We start from the raw sequence: 23,348 nt of genomic DNA on the forward strand, positions 1-23,348 counted from the left end.
CTTTTCATGTTTTTAAGAGCAATTCATGTTGTCCCTTCTGTGATCTCTTCATATGCTTTTTCTATTTAGTCGTTGATCTTTCTCTTTTTGATTTGTTGGAGCTTTCGTAGAAGCACTTAATATATTAGGCTTTTTTGATGATTCATTCTTGCTGTTAATCTTTGCTCTTGGGGTTTTTATCTGTACAGAAGGTTTTGATTTTTATTTAGTTGAATTTATTAATCTTATGTGTCATGGCTTCTGATATTTTGAACCATTAGTTAAACAGGCTTTCCCTACTCCAAAGTTATATAGGGAATGCTTTCACATTTTCCTCTTTGTTTTTCGTTTGTTTTTGGCTGCAATGCACAGCATGTGGTGTAGTCTGACCAAGGACTGAATCTGTGCCTCTTGTAGTGGAAATGTGGGAGTTCTAACCACTGGACCACCAGGGGAGTACCTTCTTTAGTATTTTTATGACTTCTTTTTCCTTTCTTTCCTTCTTTCTTTCAGTTCATTTTTCCTTACTGATTTGCAGTGCCATCTGTGTTATAGTCTAAATTTGGTGTGTATTTAAAAGATTCTAAATTCTGTTCCAAAATTATTTTGGAGCATGAAATGCATTTTCCTGTAGAAATGCTAATTGTATTTGCAGCGTGGTTAGCAAAATCCCACAGTGTGCCTGATACATAGTATTAATGATACTGTTCTTTAAGATCTACTACCCATTTTTCCAGGAGCCTGGTGAGCTACAGTCCAAGGGGTCAGACACAACCTAGCAACTAACAGCTATTTTTCATGCTGGAAAATTATGTTCCAAGTTTTAGTTTTCTTTCTCTAGTGATCATGATCAGGAATTTCTCAGTTTTACTTTTGATTTTCTTCATGTCACCTACTCCATAGATCTTTGTTGAAGGTAAGTGTTTTAACATAGATTGGTGTGTGGAAAGTGAGTTATAGGCAAAGGGAGAAGCAAATGATAAAGACCCAGATGTATCAGGGGTTGGCATTGTAAAGTTTGAATGGTAGGCCTTCTGAGAGGTGGAGCTTCTTTTCCCTTTCCCCTGCTAGTCTTTTCCCTCCCTCCCTCCCCTCGTGCCCCCTCCCCCAGTCTTGACATGCCTTCCTTCCCCACCTTCTCCCTTTGCTTTTCTTCTCCCCCTCCCCCTTTTTAGTTCAAGACTTGGTCCTGATGATTATCAGGAGCCATTGAAGCTGAGGGATAACATGAGTTTTCTGTTTTAGAAAGATCACTCTGACAGCCTTGTGAATGGGTTAGAAGGCTATGAGACAAGACCAACTATAAAAAAGAAAGGTGTAGCTGGGTCCTGTGCGCTTTTAACATACTTAAAATCAGTTACATAGGAAGAGATAGAAAAAAAAATTGTAGAGGTAATTCAGTCTGCCATTTTATTGACTGAGGTCTAGCCAAACCTATATGGAAATCTCTTGTGAATGATTTTAAGTTAAGGCTTTCCCAACCATATTTGTCAAAGACAGGAAGTGTACAATTGAGGGGGGCCAGGCAAGAGGCAGTGTCAGCTTATCTATATTCTTGAAGAGGAATTTTTAAAATGAGTTGAGGGCCATTGATAGACACTATCTGACAGAACAATGAGAAGAATTGGAATACAGCAGGGTTGTATATTCATAACAATGTACAATATCATGCACTTTCTCTATTGGAGTTAAAAGCTGCTTTTCAAGGATAGTTTTGATTATTCCTATTTTGTGTGAGTTACTCAGTCGTGTCTGACTCTTTGCTACCCCATGGATTGTAGCCTACCAGGCTCCTTTGTTCATGGGATTTTCTGGGCAAGAATACTGAAGTACGTTGCCGTTTCCTTCTCCAGGGGATCTTCCCAACCTAGGGATCGAACCTGAGTCTTCTGCATTGCAGGCAGATTCTTTACCATCTGAGTTCCTATTTTGAGGGGCTATAATTTATACTCCGATGTTGGAATCTACATTCTACAAAGATAGGACTTTGCTTTATTGCAGTGAATCCAAGGGAGAGATACTGAGAAACTGTTTGAGATAGAAGTAGTGGGAGGGTTAAAAATGAGGGAATGGACATGAAAGATACTAAAGTGATTAATTTTTACAGATATATTAAAAATAGTTTTACTGTGGAAAATTTTTAAGCCTACATACAAGTAGAGAGACCTTGGTGTCTAGCTTTAACAATGACCAAGTCATAGCCAGCTACTTCTTTCTACCCTCCCCTATCTGTCTTCTGATGAGTTTAAATTTTGTGAGCATTCTTAACTTGGTTGGATATTTTAAAAATGCACAATATATCATCACACCTAAAAAGAATTAACAAGGACTTCTTTAATCCATGACATATGCATTGTTCAAAATTTATTGATTGTCTCCTGTTTTCTTTTATACTTGTTGAATCAGGATCTCACAAAGGTCCATAAGCTAGATTCAAATAAGGTACATACATTGCAGTATCTGCTATTTCTCTTAGGTCTTTCTGTGGTCTCCTTTTCCCCTCGTTGTCAGTTTGCGTATGGGAGAAAATACCTGAATCAATTTGCCCTGTATTGTTTGTCCACAGCACACTTTGTTGATTAATCTTAGATGAGTGTGTGTTGTGTGTGTGTGTGTTTTAACATGTCACTTTGTTCCATGTATTTTCTGTGCATTAGTAGACTAAAGTGGACATTGGACTTACGTAGTCATAAACCAAGTAGTGTCAAGGATTGCCTGAGCCATCAGGTAAGAGAGAGAAGCATGTTGATTCTAGCCTCTAGAACTGAGAGTGTGAGAGAATATATTTCTTTTTTCTTTAGCTACCTAATTTGTTGAAATTTTTATTACTGCCCTAGGACACTGGTACACTTGTGTTGAGAATATTTGCATTTATATTCATAAAGTGTATTGGGCTGTTACTTTATTTTCTTATGCTTTTTTGTCTGACCATGGGGCATTTGATACCATACTGGACTCATAGAATGAGCTAGGAAGTATTGCCTCTTCAAGTTTTTCAGAAGTTTGAGAAGGATTTGTGTTTATATTTCTTTAAATTTTGGTGGTATTCAATTATGAAGGCATCTGGTACAGGGCTTTTCCTTGTTGGGAGGTTTTTCGTTGTTGATTGAGTCAATCTCTTGTTCTAGATCTATTCAGATTTTCTTTCTTGAGTCATTTTTGTTAGTTTGCATTTTCCTAGGAATTTGTCCGTTTCCTGTAGGTTAACTAATTTGTTGGTGTACATTTGTTGATGGTATTCTCTTTTAATTCTTATTTTTGTTAAGGTCAGCAATAATGTTCCCACTCATTTCTGAATTTAGTCATTTGTCTTTGTTTTCCTAGTCAGCCTAAAAGTTTGTCAGATTTGTTGATCTTTCAAAGAACTTTGGTTTTGTTGATTGTTCCTGTTATTTTTCTGTTTTCTATTTTATCTCTAATCTTTACACCTCTCTTTTTCCTGCTGGTTTGGGGCTTAGTTTGCTCTTTTTCTAGCTCCTTAAGGTAGGTATATAATTAGAAACCCTGTATTATTACTATTTTTATTTTATGTATAGCACAACTATATTATCTTGTAATAAACTAAGAAAAGAAACTGAAAAACAATATATACATATACATATCTGTGTGTGTGTGTATATATATATATAAACATATATATGTCTGAATCACTTTGCTGTACACCAGAAACTAAGACAACATTGTAAATCAACTATACATCAATTAAAAAAAAGAGATCCTGTATATATTTAAACTGTCACTCCCTTCAGTGCATTTCACCCCAGTCAAGCATCTTCCTTGCAACATAGGTATTATCAGGTATGAATTTAACTGGAGTGTTGCTTTCTATGTATCACATGAAATTTCGTATGTCATTTATATATGTTTTCCATTTGTCTTATTTCCCAGTTTCCATCATGATTTCTTCTTTGACTCGTTGGTTATTTAAGAGAATATTGTGTAATTTCCATGTATTTGTGGATTTTCCGGTTTTCCTTCTTTTATTGAATTTTATTTTCATTCTACTGTGGATTGGTAAGATCTGATTTCAGATCTTTTAAAATTTATTGACACTTGTATTGTGACTGGCACTGTTACCAATCTTGGAGACCATTTGTGGATGTTTGAGAAGAATGTGTATTTTGCTGATTTTAGTGCAGTTTTCTGTATACGTATATTGAGCCTAGATAGGTTGTAGTAGCTCTTCTATTTCTTTAGTGGTTTTCTAAGTTCTACCCATTACTGAAACTTGAGTAAAGAACAGCCTGTTTCTCCCTTCAGTTCCCCCCTCCCCTGTCCCGCCCCTCCCCATGTATTTTGAAAATCTGATGTTTGGTGCATGTATGTTTATAATTGTTTTTTATGTTCTTGGTGTTTTGACCTGCTTTTCAGTATATAATGCTCTTCTTTGTTTCTTGTATCAGATTTTGATTCTTACTTCGTTTCCCATGTATATATTTTTAAATGGTTATCCTGGGGATTACAGGTAACCTCTTAAAACACACTTCATCCAGGTTAAAGGATACAAGAGCAAATGCCAAAGTCAGTCCTCCTTCCTTAGTTCTGTTAAAACTTAAAATCATAGTTCTTTGAGGGCAAGCTCTGCTTCGCCCCTTCAGGAACCAGGGGCCAGAGTTTGGCACTAGGAACATGGGATGCTGTCTTCAAGACCATTGTCACACTAGTAAGTGGTAGAGCCTAGGCAACTGAAAATGACACAGAACTGTTACAGTTTTTAAGTTGCCTTTGTGTTGTTTACTTGGTACTGTAAACTTTTGACTATCTTCCAGAGTAGAGTTCTGACCAAATTGGTTTTGACATTTTATGCTCCATTTTCTGGTGTTTCTGTAAGATCACAGGCTCTTGGAGATGTCATCAGTCCAGATGCTTCATTTTTGACCTTTATTTACCAGTTTTCAAGAGACATGTATATTATTTAGTTGTCAGTAACAGAAATAGATCTGGATATCTGAAGCAAAAAGAATAAATGAAAAGATATAACTCACAAGAGTTGGAAGAAAAAATGAGTGCTTGAGTGCCTGCATTTTGGAGTTATTAGAACCAGAAACAAGTAGAATTTCCTCAAGCATGGTATTCTAGTGAGAAGAGGGAATGGATACTGAACAAGCTTAAATCATGGCTGTCTAACAGTAGTACTACTGTATGACTTAATGGATATGGTTGAAATGAGGGAAGGGAGTTGCTCAGATTTCTTTGTGGACAGCTGAATATCGATGGTCTTTTACTGAGTTAGAGAGTGTTGGATAGAGAGTTGTTTTGAAAGTAGAGATCAATGCTGAGATACTCTTTATGTGTTGAATTTAAGATGATTGTGAGATTGCTAAATAATATATATGTCAGTAGGAAATTGAATATAATTATTAGCTTTTAGCTCTTACCATTCCTGCTTCTTTACCATGTAGTTTCCTTGCTGGGGAGGTTACCATATTCTTGATATCTATCTGGAGCCATTTTCTGCATACATAAACACTTTTTACACAAATGTAGAATATAGTGTTTTATGAATTGCTTCTTCATTAATAATGTACCTTGGAGATCACTGCATATAAGTAGTAAAAAAAAACTCTCTGTCATATACATCTGTATGTTATTTAATTCTAAAAATGAACTGTAATTTATTTAACCATTTAACCATAATAACATTTAGTTATTATTAGTCTTTTTTAAAAAACAATACTGCAGTGAATAACCATATACAATGTAATCATAGATATGTGGGTGATTTGCTGTAGGCAAAAATTCCTGGAAGTGGAATTGCTGGGTCAGAGGGTATGTGCATCTGAAATTTTACTGGATTTTGCCGTATCCCCTGTATTGAGATGTACTAATTCACATTACATGAGAAGAGACTGTTTTCGACATGGTTTCCTCAGCACAGTTGCATGATTACCTGAGTCAGTTTCAGTTTGGGATCATTGATCAGATTCACAAGTCACAATTGACTTACCCAGCACCAAATACACCTATAAAGGAAAAGCATATACAGTTACAATACAGAGGCCTCCAAACTCTGATGCAGGTTTTGATGTTGCCAGCATTTTGATTGTAAGGTTGACATGCAAGTACAAGTAACATTAGCACACATTTAGCCTTTATATTTGTAAGTGGTTAGCTCTTTTATTTTAACATAGCTGTAGACCATAAATTATAAGTCATACAATATATATTCCTGACAGCTAAGTATAGCAGGCTAGTTATTCTGAGGTTAGTTATTAGTACATGGCAGACCCTATAGGACCGTCATCTATCTTCAGGGTTGATGTTGCAATCAACATCAACAATCAAGATATTTTCCTCAGGAGCCTAAAAGAGGGATTCAGAATATAGCTTTTAACCCTTTCCATCTATCAGTATTAAGAATATTTTAATATTTTTCTCTCTGGTGGGTAAAAATAAACATAACCTTAATCTGCATTTCTGTTATTATGAGAGAAGTTGAACACCTCTTCATATGCTTAAAAACTATTTTTATTTTCTTTATATGAAGTTTTCATGCATATTTTTAACTCATTTTCCTTTTGGTACATTCCTCATGGAACATTTGTTGATAGTTATGTAAGAGCTCTTAATGTTTTAGGGAAATTAGCCCTTTGGAGTATTACAGGGTTTTTTCCTCCTAAATGTTGGTTTGTGTTTTGATTTTGTCTTTGGCCATACAGAAATAAGTGATTATGTTATCATCATTCAAAAGAATTGTCCTGGTTTGGTAGCATACTGGAAGGGCTATTTTCTATACCAAGATTATTTCACACTTTGGGGTAGGCTTTTTCTAGTATGTGGCTTATAAATTTTTTAGATTAATGATCCATCTAGAATTTATTGTAATGTGAGTTATGAGGTATGGAGCTATTTTTCACCTAGGTGACTATCCATTTGTTCCAAATACATGTTTTGAATAATCTTATTTCCCCTGTTGAATTCAAATGACACTTTTTAAAAATACAAAGTTCACATGTGATTTGGCTTCGTTTCTGGACTTTCATTTTGTTTAGTGATGTGTCTTTTTGTGGCCGGTACTACACTGTTTTAATTGTTCCAATTTCATATCTTGCAGAGATAGCCCTTTCTCATTATTATCTTCCTTTCTTCCATTTTTTCTTCTGCTCTCCCACATTTTCTTGTCTTTAAAAAAAAATTCTTTTTAATTTTTGAAGAGTGTTTTTGGTGTTTAAAGAGTGTCAATGGTGTTTTTGGCTCTACTTATTTTTCTCTAAGCATTTTTTAAGTCAGCTTTTTTAATTTGTTTTAATTAATTTAATGTTTTGGAATACTTATAGATTTACTGAAAAGTTACAAAGATAGTACAGAGAGTTCCTGTATACCCTTTGTCCAGTTTCTTCATTATTAACTTTGTACAGTAACATGGTATATCTGTGAAAACTAAGAGACAGTTGTATGTTACTATTAACTGAATGCTATACTTTAAATTTTTTTCATCTTTTCTTTTTTGTTAATGTTCTTTTGCATTTAGCTTCCATGTCTCTTGGTCTCCTGTGGTCTGTAACAGTTTGTCAGTCTTTTTGGTTTTGCATGACCTTGACAGTCTTGAATACTGGCCAGGTACCTGATGAATGTCCCCTTCTGGGTTCCTCTGATGTTTTTCTCCTGGTATGGGTTTGGGGAAAGAGTACCACAAAAGTTAAGTCCTCTTCTCATCATTTCAGGGGGTACAAATATCCACGTGACATTACTGATAACAAAAGTGTTCAACATTACTAATCACTGTAGAAATGTAGATGAAAAATCACAATGAAGTCACAGCACACCTTTGGAATGGCTACTATATTTAAAAAAAAAATTACAAGTGTTAGTGAGGCTGTGGCGAAATTGGAACCCTTGTGCACTGTTAGTGGGATTATAAAGTGTCATAGCTGCTATGGAAAACAGTACGGAGGCCCTTCAAAAAATTTAAAAAGATTACTATAAAAAAGAATGATCCAGCAGTTCTACTTCCAGTGGATATATCTAGAAGCAGAGTCTCTGAGAGATATTTGTACACTCATGGTCACAGAAGAACTATTCATAATAGTCAAGAAGTATAATAACTCAAATGTCTATCAGAGGCTGAATGGATAAACAAGATGTGTTATATACATAAAATGGGATATTAATCTCCCTTCTTTTTAAGAACTGTACTACTACTGAACTGTACACTTGAAAACATTGTCAGTGTACTGAAGTTTGTTAATGTGCTTTTAAAATATTAAAATCTGTATGCTCTTATTTTTTATAAAGATTTATTTATGTATTTTTGGCTGCACTGGGTCTTTGTTGCTGCATGTGGGCTTTCTCTAGTTGCAGTGAGCAGGGGCTACTCTTCGTTGCGGGTATGTGGGCTTCCTGTTGTGGAGGCTGCTCTTGTTGGGCTCCATGGGCTCTAGGGGAGCACAGGCTTCAGTAGTTGCAGTGTGTGGGCTCAGCAGTTGTGGCCCACAGGCTTAGTTGCTCAACGATGTGCAGTCTTCCTGGACTAGGGATCAAACCCACATCCTCTGCATTGGCAGGCAAATGGATTCTTTACCACTGAGCCACCAGGGAAGCCCTGAAAATTTTATTTTTAAAAAACAATTTCATTTATTTATTATTTTTGGCTGTGCTGAGTCTTTGTTGATGCAAGAGCTTTTCGCTAGTTGTGACGAGCGGGGCTACTCTTGTTGTGGGGTGTGGGCTTCTCATTGTGGTGGCTTGTCTTGTTGTGGAACACCAGCTCTAGGGTAAGAGAACGTCAGTAGTTGGAACTCCTGGGCTCAAGAGCACGGGCTGTGAGCCCCTGAATGAGTTGTGGCTCACTGGCTTAGTTGCTCCGAGGCATGTGGGATCTTCCCAGATCAAGCCTGTGTCTCCTGGATTGGTGGGTGGATTCTTTACCACTGAGCCACTAGGGAGGCCCAAAATTTTATTTTTGGAGAGTAAATATGTATAGTATTTTTTATTAGCCTGTTATTATTTGTTGGATCAGTAGTGTGTCAGTAGTGATAAGCCCTATTTTTATTCTTAATACTGGTGATTTGTGGTCTCTGCTTCTTTTGTTTTACATTGTTGTTTTGGTTTTTGGAGTTTGATGTTTGGTTTCATTTTTCTTTAACAAGTGTACCTGGAATTTGTCAGTTTTGTTCACCTTTTTAAAGAAATAAACTGACTTTAATTTTTAAAGTTATCTCCCCGTTTTCTGTATTTTACTGATTTCTCCTTTAATCTTTATGATTTCCTTCTTTCTACATACCTTGTATGTATTTAGCTCTAATGTTTTAACTTCTTCATGGCGGCACCTTAGATCTTTGAATTTAGATCTTCTTTTCTAGTTCAGTTCAGTTCGGTCCAGTCCCTCAGTTGTGTCCGACTCTTCGCAGCTCTATGGACTGCAGCACACCAGGTTTCCCTGTCCATCACCAACTCCCGGAGCTTGCTCAAGCTCATGTCCATCGAGTCAGTGATGCCATCCAACCATCTCATCCTCTGTTGTCCCCTTCTCCTCCCTCCTTCAGTCTTTCCTAGCATCAGGGTATTTTCCATTGAGTCAGTTCTTCACATCAGGTGACCAAAGTATTGTAGTTTCAGCTTTAGCACCAGTCCTTCCAATGAATATTCAGGACTTCCAATGAATATTCAGGACTGATTTGCTTTAGGATGGACTGGTTGGATCTCTTTGCAGTCCCAGGGGCTCTCAAGAGTCTTCTTCAACACCACAGTTCAAAGCATCAGTCTTCAGTGTTCAGCTTTCTTTATGGTCCAACTCTCACACCCATGCATGACTACTGGAAAAGTGATAGCTTTGACTATATGGACCTTTGTCAGCAAAGTAATGTCTCTGTTTTTTAATGTGCTGTCTAGGTTTGTCATAGCTTTTCTTCCAAGGAGCAAGCATCTTTTAATTTCATGGCTGCAGTCACCATCTGCAGTGATTTTAGAGCCCCCAAAATAAAGTCTCTCACTGTTTCCATTGTTTACCCATCTATTTGCCATGAAGTTTTAGTAAAAGTACATCTTTTCTAGTAAAAATATTTAAAGATTCAAGTTTCCCTCCGAACATTTTTACTGCATTCCACAGAATTTGATATGTTGTTTATTTGTTGTTAGGTCAAAATGTTGTCCAAATTTCTCCTGCTTTTCTCTTTTACCCCCAAATTTAGAAGTCTCATTTATTTGCCAGTTACATTGCTAGATAGGTAATTGTTGGTTGCTTATTTAATTTCTTTGTTGTTAGCGATTCCACTCTGGATGATTTTTGTCCTTTAAAGTCCACTAAGACTTATCTCAAGGCCCAGCATATTTATTATCTGTGTTGGTGAACGTGTCTTATGTATTCTACTGTTGAATGAATATAGTGTTGTGGTCAGTTAGATCAAGACAGTTTTTATTGTTAAGCTCTTTTATGTCTGCATTGATTTTGGGGGGGGGGTGAATCTAGTTCATCTATTAATTGCTGAAAATCATATGTTAAAAATCTGTTAAAGTTGGAACATTGTCAAGTGTTCCAATCCTGTCAAGTGGTGCTTCATATATTTTAAGGCTAGGTACATATACTTTCCTAATTGTTATTATGTCTTTTTATTGATACCCCTTTATTGTTACAAAATATTCCTTTCTATCTATGGAGTGTTTGTTTTGTAGTACATATCTGATATCAGAAGAGTCACTCCTGCCTTTATATTCTTACTATTAGCAGGATGTAGCATTGCCCATTGATTTGCTTTTATTTCCTTTAAACTTAACAGAGTTTTTTATTAAGTGTTTCTCTTTTTGTTTTTGGTTTGTTGTTGTTTAGTTGCAAAGTTGTGTCCAACTCTTGGCAACCCATGGACTATAGTCCTCTGGCCATGATATTTCCCTGGCAAGAATACCGGAGTGGTTTGCCATTTCTTGCTGCAGGGAATCTTCCTGACCCAAGAATTGAACCCATGTCTCCTGGCATCTCCTGCATTGGCAGGAGAATTCTTTACCACTGGGCTACCTACCACTGGGCTACCTAGGAAGCCGCATAATGTTTCTCTTACAGGCAGCATGTAGTTTGGTCATTTTTTTTTAAGTCTACTCTGTCCCTCCCTGGAGAAGGAAATGGCAACCCACTCCAGTGTTCTTGCCTGGAGAATCCCAGGGATGGGGGAGTCTGGTGGACTGCCGTCTCTGGGGTCACACAGAGTTGGACAGGACTGAAGTGACGCAGCAGCAGCAGCTGTCCCTCTCAGTCTTTAATCTTGTCTCATTAACTATTGTATATAAATGATTTAACATTTAATACAGATTAAAATTTGAATTGAGGTCTATTTTTTTTTACTTTTGAACTTTTTATTTTATATTGGAGTATAGCCAATTAACAAGTTGTGATACTTTCAGGTGATCAGCAGAGGGACTCAGGCATACATTAGTATATCTGAGGTACCTGTTCCTCTTTGCAGCCTCTCCCAGGTCACCAGTGGTCTGCTTTCTATTACTGTAGATTACTTTATGTTTTCTAGAGTTTTCTACAATTGGAGTCTATATGTGTGTCTAGACATACGAATATGTATATAATACACATGCAAATTTTTTGTCTGGTTTATTTCCATCATTATAAGTATTTTGAGGTAATTCTTCTTGTTACGTGTATCAATATTTATTTCATTTCTTTTTGTTGTTCACTATTATTCCTTTGTATGGTTATAGCAGTTTATTAACCTGTTGACAGATTGTTTTTAGTTTTCAGCTATTAAAAATGAAGTTTTTAACATTTGAGCACATGTATGACCATAGGCCTTCATTTACCTTGGGTAAATAAGAATGAAATGGCTAGTTTATAGTAAGTGCATGCTTAATTGTTTAAGGAACTGACAAACTGTTTTCTAAAGTGGTTGTAACATTTTACATTCCCATCAGGAGCAGTTGAGACTTCCAGTTGCTTTGTATCCTCTTCAACACTTGGTATAGTCAGGGTTTGTTTTTGTTTCTTTTCAAGTTGCCATTAAAGAAGAATAGCTTTATGGGAGTTTGTTTGAGATGATTTTTGTCTCATTGGTTATTGTAAGATATTGGATATAGTGTTAAACAGTAAATCTTTGCTTCTTATCTATTTTATGTAGTAATGAGTATCTATTAATCCCATACTTCTAATTTATCTCTCTCCTCTTCGAGCCCTGTGGTAATCATAAGTTTGTTTTCTATGTCTGCGATATCCTTGTAGTTTTAATTCCCATTTCCTTAATGAATAATACTTTTGATCCCCTTTTCATGTACTTATTTGCCATTCTTGCATCTTTGGTGATGTATGTATGTATTTTTGCCTTTTTAAAAAATTCAGTTGTTTTCTATTGTTGATTTTTAAAATATAACAACTTTATTCACATAGTATACAATTGAACCATTTAAAGCATGTAATTCAATGGCTTTTACAGTATTCAAAGACTTGTGCCACCATTATCACAATTAGAATTTTTATCAGGCCAGAAATATACACTGTAATCTTTAGCATTCACGTCTCATTTGCCCTCAGTACCTTCAACCTGGGCAGCTATTAGCCTACTGTTTGTCCAAATATAATGTATAGTTGGTCCTCCAAATATATACGTGACTCCTCTATATCCAAGGTTCTACATCCACGGATTCAAACAACTCTGGATGATGTAGAACTGTAGTATTATTTACTATGGAAAACTTACATTTAAGTGGACCTGCAGTGTTTAAACTTGTGTTTTTCAAGGGCCAGCTGTATGTCCTTGCTGCTTTCCATGAAGATTACAGTTATCCTAGATTCATTATAATTCCTTTGTTTGAACTGATACCAACTTAGCTTCAATAGCATGCAAAGATTCTGCTCCTATACATCTACACCCCACAACCTTTCTGTTGTTTTTTCAAAATTTGTATCATGCATTTATCTTTTAAAGTATTTTGTTATTCAGTTGCTCAGTTGTGTCCGACTCTTTCTGACCTCTATGGACTGCAGCACGCCAGGCTTTCCTGTCCTTCACCAGCTCTTGGAGCCTGCTCAGACTCAAGTCCATTGAGTTGGTGATGCCATCCAACCATCTCGTCCTCTGTCTTTCCCTTCTCCTCCTGCCTTCAGTCTTTCCCAGCATCAGTCTTTTTCAGTGAGTCGGCTCTTCACATGGCGCCAAAGTGTTGGAGCTTCAGCTTCAGTATCAGTCCTTCCAATGGATATTCAGGGTTGATTTCCTTTAGGATTGACTAGTTTGATTTCCTTGCAGTCCCAGGGGCTCTCAAGAGTCTTCTCCAACACCACAGTTCAAAAGCATCACTTCTTCAGTGCTCAGCTTTCTTTATAGTCCAGCTCTCACATCCATACATGACTACTGGAAAAACCATAGCTTTGACTATATGGACCTTTGTCGGTAAAGTAACGTGTCTGCTTTTTAATGTGCTGTCTAGGTTTGTCATAGTTTTCCTTCCAAGGAGCAAGCATCTTTTAATTTCATGGCTGCAGTCACCATCTGCAGTGATTTTGGAGCCCAAGAAAATAAAGTCTCTCAATGTTTCCATTGTTTCCCTATCTATTTGCCATGAAGTGATGGGATCAGATGCCATGATCTTAGTTTTTTTTTTTTTTTTCGTTTTAGTGAAAGTCACTCAGTCATGTCCGACTCTTTGCGACCGCATGGACTGTACAGTCCACGGAATTCTACAGGCCAGAATACTAGAGTGGGTAGCCTTTCCCTTCTCCAGAGATCTTCCCAACCCAGGAATCGAACCTAGGTCTCTCACATTGCATGCAGATTCTTTACCATCTGAGTCACAAGGGAAGCCCTTAGTTTTTTGAATGTTGAGTCTTAAGCCAGGTTTTTCACTCTCCTCTTTCATCTTCTTCAAGAGGCTCTTTAGTTCCTCTTTGCTTTCTGCCACAAGGGTGGTGTCATCTGCATATCTTAGGTTATTGATATTTCTCCGTGCAGTCTTAATTTCAGCTTTGCTTCATTCAGCCCAGCATTTCGCATGATGTACTCTGCATATAAGTTAAATAAGCAGGGTGGCAATACATAGCCTTGACATGCCTCTTCCCCAAATTGGAATCCGTCTGTTGTTACGTGTCTGGTTCTAACTGTTGCTTCTTGACCTCTATACAGATTTATCAGGAGGCAGGTCAGGTGGTCTGGTATTCCCATCTCTTTAAGAATTGGGCACAGTTTGTTGTGATCCACACACAGTCAAAGGCTTTAGTGTAATCAGTAATGCAGAAGTAGATGTTAAACCATGTAGCAAAGATAACGAGTTACAATTCAAATCTATTATAATGTTGCTTTTAATTTTTACCTATGTTTAAACTTTACCGGGGGTGTCCCTGGTGGTTCAGTGGTAAAGAATCTGCCTGCCAATGCAGGGAACATGGGTTTGATCTCTTGGTCGGGAAGATTCCTGGGAGAAGGAAATGGCAACCCACTATAGTATTGTTTCCTGGGAAATCCCGTGGACAGAGGAGCCTGGTGGGCTGCAGTCCATGGTGTCACAGTCGGACATAATGATTAAATAACAGTATTTTTTTGGTTAGCCAGAAGAAACCCTTCTCCAGATTCATGTGGGGCAAGTCTCTTAGCAACAGATTCCCTCACCTTGTGTTTCATTGGGATGTGTGTCTTTTTCCATATTTGAAGGATAATTTTGCTCGATTTGGAATTCTTAAGTGACAAGTTTTTTCTTCCAGAAATTTAAAAATGTCATTGTACACACACTAATGGCCCCTGTTGAATTTGATGAGAAATTTATTGTTTAATCTTACTGAGGATTCCTTGTATGTAACAAGTTTCTTCTCAAAGATTCTCTTTTTCCTTGGCTTTAGCAGTGATTTATTATTTTATCTCAATGCAGATCTCGTTGTGTTTATTCTGGTGGTTCCTTGAACCTCTTGAATGTGTAGATTCATGTCTTTATCTAATGTTTCAGTTGGTCTACCTTTAAGGTGACTGAGTTTTTTTCTTCTGTACTCAGATCTATTGTTGAGACCCTCTAGTGTATTTTTCATTCTGGTTATTATAATTTTAAGCATCAGTGTTTGTGTTTGGTTCCTTTTTAAAATGGTATTGATTCTCTCTTTGTTGAGACTTCATTGTCCTGGTTTCCTTAGATTTCTTGTCCTTGCTTTCCTTTAGAAGGCAATGGCACCCCACTCCAGTACTCTTGCCTGGAAAATCCCATGGGTGGAGGAGCCTGGTAGGTTGTAGTCCATGGGGTTGCAAAGAGTCGGACACGACTGCGCGGCTTCACTTTCACTTTTCACTTTCATGCATTGGAGAAGGGAATGGCAACCCACTCCAGTGTTCTTGCCTGGAGAATCCCAGGGACGGGAGAGCCTGGTGGACTGCCGTCTATGGGGTCGCACAGAGTCGGACACGATTGAAGCGACTTAGCAGCAGCAGTGAGGTTGATCAAATCTAGGTCCCTGGGTCCATCCCAACACCTGCTGGATCTGATTCTCTAGCAGCAGCAGCAAGACAGTGATTTAAAGTCTGCATTTAATATCTGTGCTTCTGCAGAGACAAATTCTGTTAAATTCTCCCATGAATGGGCTATATGCTCTTTTTCTTTATATCCTCTGTAACTTTTTCTTGAAAACTGGACATACTGACTATGTCCACTCTGGAAAGTAGGGTCTTTACTCATGGTTTAATTTTGTTGCTTGGTGTTACTTGCCTTTTAAGTGGTTTTCTATATAGTTTTTTTTTTTTTTAAGTGTGCTTTCTTTGTCACTTTGATCTCTAAAGTCTGTTTTTGTAGCTTGTGTTCAACTAGTGTTTTGGCAAAGACTTGCTTGAATACTAGGTGCTAAGATAATGTGCAGTAGAAGTGAGAAGGGAGAGGGGTTCAAAAAAAAAAGAGAAGAAACTACTCTCCAGTGTTTGTGGATTGACTCTGTGCTGGGATCTTTCCTTCAGTGGCCAGCCAGTCTGCTTAGAGTTCTGCTTCCTGCTTGCCCTGTACCAGGAGATATATCAGTGATGAAAGTTTAGCATCTCATCAGGTCTTTTACGAAGATGCATCCTGCCCTGGGCATGTGGTGCTGTCTAAATTACCTGGAATGCACAGATACTTTTCAGCGCTCCCAGTTTCCAAGAGAAAATCTGTCCCAGGTTTTCCTCTTGGGCTCTTGGCTTGTTTGTGAACCATAATCTTTTGCCCCAGGCATCTGTGCCTTTTTTTTTTTTTGGTTTGTCTGCCATACAGTGATTTGAGAAATACCCTCCACTTTTCTGCCCTGTGTGAGTTCTGAGCTTGTCAAAAGAATAAGATGTGTTAGTTCTTCAGTAGCCCACAGGCATTTTAAAATAGGGAAGCACAATTATTTGCAAATACAGTCTCCTCTGTTCCTTCAGAAACTGGAGCTGGGGTTGGTTACTGGGTCTTCAAGGTGTTCTCTTGAAGACTTCTGCTGAATCCAGGATGGCAGGGGTCAAGGGAAAGTAAGAATTCCCAAAGCTTTCTTACTTTTCTTTTTGCTGGCTTTTTTGCCCCTTGCAGGATCTTAGTTCCCTGACCAAGGATTGAACCCAGACCTCTGGCAGTCGGAGCACCTACTTGTAACCACTGGACGGCGAGGGAACTCTCCACTTTCCCACAGTTTTTAAGTTTTTTTTTTTTCTGACCTAGAATTCATTTGGTTGCTGCAAGCCTTTCATTCTTTTTTCCAGAATCTTTGAAATTGGTTCTTACAGTTTTTGCTTGACTTTTGGATGTTTCTGTGGTGGAAAGTGCCTTTGGAGCTGCCTGCTCCCCCATTTTTGCTGACGTGTGCTCATTTGCTTCAGTTGTGTCCGACTCTTTGCGACCCCATTGACTATAGAGTCCATGGAATTCTCCAGGCCAGATTACTGGAGTGGGGAGCCTTTACCTTCTCCAGGGGATCTTCCCAACTCAGGGATTGAACCCAGGTCTCCCACATTGCAGGCGGGTTCTTTACCAGCTGAGCCACAGGGGAAACTCAAGTATCTTGAGAAACATTGTCTGAATTATTTTGTCCCTTTTTAAAATTTTTGAGTTGGGGGGATATGCACTGTTACATGCAGGAGCATAAATGTGGTCCTTATTATTCCATCTTGACTAGTCTCCTATTATTTCTTCTTAACCTTGATTTTTTTCTTATTTTATTATTCTCTGTTCCCTCTTTTCTTCTTTGTGATTTTATGAATGTTTTTAGCATTGTATTTTAATCCATTTAATAATACAGTTAATTCCATTTAAATTTAATGTTATTAGATTACCATTTGGGCCATATCTTTTCTGTATATACAGGTATTAATATTTATGTATGTAGCTGTAGCAGTTGTTCTAGGGATTACAAGTTTCATACAAATAGTTCAATCTACTATGTATACCATTTTACATAAAATGTAGAAAACCTCAGAACTGTATATATCTCTTTTACCTGCTTCTTCCCCAGTCTTTAGTAGTAAAATGTTTTATACACATTGAAAACTTTACAAGACTTTTGATGTAAGCAGTCATTTGTATTTTAAGTGAAAGAAGGTGTTCTTATTGTTTCATCAGCCAATAACTCTGTCAGAAGTACCTGTGTGTTTATCATGCTTCATTTTTCTATGCATCTTGGACCTTCCTTCTTTGGTCATTTTTGTTTTCTCTCTTTTCTGTTGCCCAAGGAAAATTGTCTGGTGTTGCTTTTAGAGGGAATTTGTTTAAAGATATTTTTTGGCTTGAATTTGTTTAAAGATATTTTTGGCTTTTTTTGGTTATTTATCCCTTTCTTTTGGTGATAACTTGCCTTTGGTTATTTTCAGGTATTTTTCTTTTTGGTTTTCTGTAGTTCTACAGATTATGTGCCTGTGTATGGATTTATATTAATATTAATTTACCTTGGGATTTATTGTGATTATTCAACCTGTGACTTGTTATCTTTTTATTTTAGAAAGATTTTAGTTATTATCATTTTAAATATTGCTTCCATACCACTTATTTCTTTTATATTTCTCTTGAGACTCTAATTACTTGTTAGGTAACTTGTTATTATGTTCTTTTTGTTTCTTGTCCTCTTTTTGTCTTTTTCATACTTTTGTGCTAATGTTCTGAGTATTTTCTTCTGACCTATTTTGTTCTAATTTTCTTTTTGACTATTGATATATCTGCTGCTGCTGCTAAGTCGCTTCAGTCGTGTCTGACTCTGTGCGACCCCATAGATGGCAGTCCACCAGGCTCCCCCGTCCCTGGGATTCTCCAGGCAAGAACACTGGAGTGGGTTGCCATTCCCTTCTCTAATGCATGAAAGTGAAAAGTGAAAGTAGAAGTCGCTCAGTCGTGTCTGACTCCTGGCGACCCCATGGACTGCAGCCTACCAGGTTCCTCCGTCCATGGGATTTTCCAGGCAAGAGTACTGGAGTGGGGTGCCATTGCCTTCTCCAATTGATATGTCTAGGCCATTGTTAATCCCATTTACTAGTTTTAAATTTTTGTTTTTACTTCTTTAATTTTTGATTGAGAGTTTTCAGTTCTTTGATGGAATTTTTAATATTTGTGTGTATTTAAATATAATAACCATACTTTTAAAAACCTCTGTGTCTGAAACCCCAACATACAAATCTGTTTTGATTTTCATGTTTTTGCTGCTTTTCATTCATGTTGTCTCTCTTGTGTTTCATATTTTTCAATGTGCTGAAAATGAAAATGAGCTACTATTAAAACTTGTTGTTGTTCAGTTGCTCAGTCGTGTCGAACTCTTTGCAGCCCCATGGACTGAAGCACGCCAGGCTTCCCTGTCCTTCACCATCTTGCGGAGGTTGCTCAAACTCATGTCCACTGAGTCAGTGATGCCATCTGACCATCTCATCCTCTGTCCTCTCCTTATCTTCCTGCCTTCAGTCTTTCCCAGCATCAGGGTCTTTTCCAGTGAGTCAGCTCTTCGCATCAGGTTGCCAAAGTATTGGAGCTTCAGCTTCAGAATCAATCCTTCCAATGAATATTCAGCATTGATTTCCTTTAGGATTGACTGGTTTGATCTCCTTGCCGTATTAGAAATTATTTGTAGCCAAATAAATGACATTATTTTCCTGGAGAGAGGGTTTATATTAACTTCTGTCTGGTGTCTGAGGCACTTGATAATTTAGGATTACATGAGTTGAATTTCTGAGCTTGAGATGATCAAAGCTCAGCTGCAGGCTCTTGGAGGGCCTCTGTACTTTTAGTTTATTGGCATTTCTGACTTGCAATGCAGCCCCTCAGTTTTGCCACTGAAAGAGGGTGAGGGAGTAACTAGTATTCCTCTTTTCCCTTAGTTGTCCAGGGACATAAGATCCCTATACTTTGAGCCTTCTGAATTTGTCAAAAGTACCTTCCACTCTCAGCTGTTTTCTTTGAAATAAGCAAATGTCCCCCAGGTGGCAAAGTGGTCAGAGTTGTACTTAAGGACCTGGACTTCCATCCTTTTGCAATTTAGCTCTGATAATTCCTTACTATCACATCAGTTCTTTAGTCACATTATACCTTCTTTAGTCACATTTTTGCTGACTGTATAGAGCTTCTCCATCTTTGGCTGCTAAGAATATAATCAGTCTGATTTTGGTGTTGACCGTCTGGTGATGTCCATGGGTAGAGTCTTTTATTGTGTTGTTGGAAGAGGGTGTTTGTTATGACCAGTGTGTCCTCTTGGCAAAACTCTGTTAGCCTTTGCCCTGCTTCATTCCGTATTCCAAGGCCAAATTTGCCTGTTACTCCAGGTGTTTCTTGACTTCCTACTTTTGCATTCCAGTCCCCTATAATGAAAAGGACATCTTTTTTGGGTGTTAGTTCTAAAAGGTCTTGTAGGTCTTCATAGAACCATTCGACTTCCGCTTCTTCAGCGTTACTGGTTGGCGCATAGGCTTGAAATCACTGTGATTATCAATGGTTTGCCTTGGAAACAAACAGAGATCATTCTGTCGTTTTTGATTGCATCCAGGTACTGCATTTCGGACTCTTTTGTTGACCATGATGGCTACTCCATTTCTTCTAAGGGATTCCTGCCCACAGTAGTAGATATAATGGTCATCTGAGTTAAATTTCACCCACTGCAGTCCACTTTAGTTCGCTGATACCAGGAATGTCGACGTTTACTCTTGCCATCTCCTGTTTGACCACTTCCAGTTTGCCTTGATTCATGGACCTAACGTTCCAGGTTCCTATGCAATACTGCTCTTTACAGCATCGGACCTTGCTTCTATCACCAGTCACATCCACAACTGAGTATTGATTTTGCTTTGGCTCCATCCCTTCATTCTTTCTGGAGTTATTTCTCCACTGATCTCCTGTAGCATATTGGGCACCTACCAACCTGGGGAGTTCCTCTTTCAGTATCCTGTCATTTTGCCTTTTCATACTGTTCATGGGGTTCTCAAGGTGGTTCTCTGAAGTGGTTTGCCATTCCCTTCTCCAGTGGACCACATTCTGTCAGACCTCTCCACCATGACCCATCTGTCTTGGGTGGCCCCACATGGCATGGCTTAGTTTGATTGAGTTAGGCAAGGCTGTGGTCCTTTTGATCAGATTGGCTAGTTCACTGTGGCTCAGATCATGAACTCCTTATTGCCAAATTCAGACTTAAATTGAAGAAAGTTTGGAAAACTACTAGACCATTCAGGTATGACCTAAATCAAATCCCTTATGATTATACAGTGGAAGTGAGAAATAGATTTAAGGGACTAGATCTGATAGACAGCCTGATGAACTATGGATGGAGGTTCGTGACATTGTACAGGAGACAGGTATCGAGCCCATCCCTGTGGAAGAGAAATGCAAAAAAGCCAAATGGCTGTCTGAGGAGGCCTTACAAATAGCTGTGAAAAGACAAGCAAAAAGCAAAGGAGAAAATGAAAGATACAAGCATCTGAATGCAGAGTTCCAAAGAATAGCAAGGAGAGATAAGAAAGCCTTCCTCTGCGATCAATGCAAAGAAATAAAGGAAAACAAACAGAAAGGGAAAGACCAGAGATCTCTTCAAGAAAATTAGAGATAGCAAGGGAACATTTCATGCAAAGATGGGCTTGATAAAGGACAGAAATGGTATGGACCTAACAGAAGCAGAAGATATTAAGAGGTGGTAAGAATACACAGAAGAACTGTACAAGAAAGATCTTCACGACCAAGATAATCATGATGATGTGATCACTGACCTAGAGCCAGACATACTGGAATGTGAAGTCAAGTGGGCCTTAGAAAGCATCACTATGAACAAAGCTAGTGGAGGTAATGGAATTCCAGTTGAGCTATTTCAAATCCTGAAAGATGATATTGTGGAAAGTGCTGCACTCAATATGCCAGCAAATTTGGAAAACTCAGCAGTGGCCACAGGACTGGAAAAGGTCAGTTTTCATTCCAGTCCCAAAGAAAGGCAATGCCAAAGAATGCTCAAACTACTGCACATTTGCACTCATTTCACAAGCTAGTAAAGTAACGCTCAAAATTCTCCAAGCCAGGCTTCGGCAATCCATGAACTTTGAACTTCCAGATGTTCAGGTTGGTTTTAGAAAAGGCAGAGGAACCAGAGATCAAATTGCCAACATCTGCTGGATCATAGAAAAAGCAAGAGAGTTCCAGAAAAACATCTATTTCTGCTTTATTGACTGTGCCAAAGTCTTTGACTGTGTGGATGACAATCAACTGTGGAAAATTCTGGAAGAGATGGGAATACCAGACCACCTGACCTGCCTCTTGAGAAATCTGTATGCAGGTCAGGAAGCAACAGTTAGAACTGGACATGGAACAACAGACTGGTTCCAAATAGGAAAATGAGTTTGTCAAAGCTGTATATTGTCACCCTGCTTAATTAACTTATATGCAGAGTACATCATGAGAAACGCTGGGCTGGAAGAAGCACAAGCTAGAATCAAGATTGCCGGGAGAAATATCAGTAACCTCAGATATGCAGATGACACCACCCTTATGGCAGAAAGTGAAGAGGAACTAAAGAGCCTCTTGATGAAAGTGAAAGAGGAGAGTGAAAAAGTTGGCTTAAAGCTCAACATTCAGAAAATGAAGATCATGGCATCTGGTCCCATTACTTCATAGGAAATAGATGGGGAAACAGTGGAAACAGTGTCAGACTTTATTTTTTTGGGCTCCAAAATCACTGCAGATGGTGATTGCAGCCATGAAATTAAAAGACGCTTACTGCTTAGAAGGAAAGCTATGACCAATCTAGATAGCATATTAAAAAGCAGAGATATTACTTTACTGACAAAGGTCCGTCTAGTCAAGGCTATGGTTTTTCCAGTGGTCATGTATGAATGTGAGAGTTGGACTGTGAAGAAAGTTGAGTGCCGAAGAATTGATGCTTTTGAACTGTGGTGTTGGAGAAGACTCTTGAGAGTCCCTTGGAATGCTAGGAGATCCGACGAGTCCATCCTAAATGAGACCAGTACTGGGTACTCATTGGAAGGACTGATGCTGAGGCTTGAAACTACAGTACTTGGCCACCTCACGCAAAGAGTTGACTCATTGGCAAAGACCCTGATGCCGGGAGGGATTGGGAGCAGGAGGACAAGGGGACGACAGTGGATAAGATATCTGGATGGCATCACCGACTCGATGCACATGAGTTTGGGTGAACTCCGGGAGTTGGTGATGAACAGGGAGGCCTGGCGTGCTGCAATTCATGGGGTCGCAAAGAATCGAACACGACTGAGTGACTGAACTGAACTGACTGAGTCACATTTTGAAAACTTGAGAGAAGCAACATTTAAGATCAATTATTTGAAGTGAAATATTAAAATAGTAAAACAATGAATGTTAGTATTTAAAATATTAACGTTAGTATGGCAGTTACAAATTTAATATTGACATTTAACATTTAAAGTATTTAAGTTTTTATTTTAGGTTTTCAGCTGTAAAACTGCATACTTTTTGTGGTTCTCAGAGAGAGTATTGATCTGAATTATTTAGTTTACTCTTATAAAATCTGTCAGTGCCAGCATCTGAATTTTAAAGTGTTTCCCTTGGGGAGTTCCCTGGTGGCCCCGTGGTTAGGATTCTGGGCTTTCACTGCCATGGCTCGGGTTGAGTCAGTCCCTGGTCCGGGAACTGAGATCCCAGATAAATGGGTGCAGCAGCCAAAAAAAAAAAAGTTTCCCTTCATTTGTGTTACTGCACACAGTAACTGCGGAAATGACTAAGAGTCTTTTATCAGTATTGGTGTAAGTATTAGTAGTGCGAATTTTCGGAGAAGGCAATGGCACCCCACTCCAGCACTCTTGCCTGGAAAATCCCATGAACAGAGGAGCCTGGTGGGCTGCAGTCTATGGGGTCGCTAAGAGTTGGACACGACTGAGCGACTTCACTTTCACTTTTCACTTTCATGCATTGGAGAAGGAAATGGCAACCCACTCCAGTGTTCTTGCCTGGAGAATCCTAGGGATCGGGGAGCCTGGTGGGCTGCTATCTATGGGATCGCACGGAGTCGGACATGACTG

General features: G+C 38.4%; 1 protein-coding gene across 9 annotated transcripts in view; it reads left to right on the forward strand.

Annotated features, from left to right (window-relative positions):
- MLLT10 (MLLT10 histone lysine methyltransferase DOT1L cofactor) overlaps positions 1-23,348 on the forward strand; it is a 207,443-nt gene that overhangs the window by 50,294 nt on the left and 133,801 nt on the right. The gene's annotated exons all lie outside the window — the stretch shown is intronic.

The sequence above is a fragment of the Bos taurus genome, chromosome 13 (assembly GCF_002263795.3).
Source record: "Bos taurus isolate L1 Dominette 01449 registration number 42190680 breed Hereford chromosome 13, ARS-UCD2.0, whole genome shotgun sequence".
NCBI lineage: Eukaryota > Metazoa > Chordata > Mammalia > Artiodactyla > Bovidae > Bos > Bos taurus.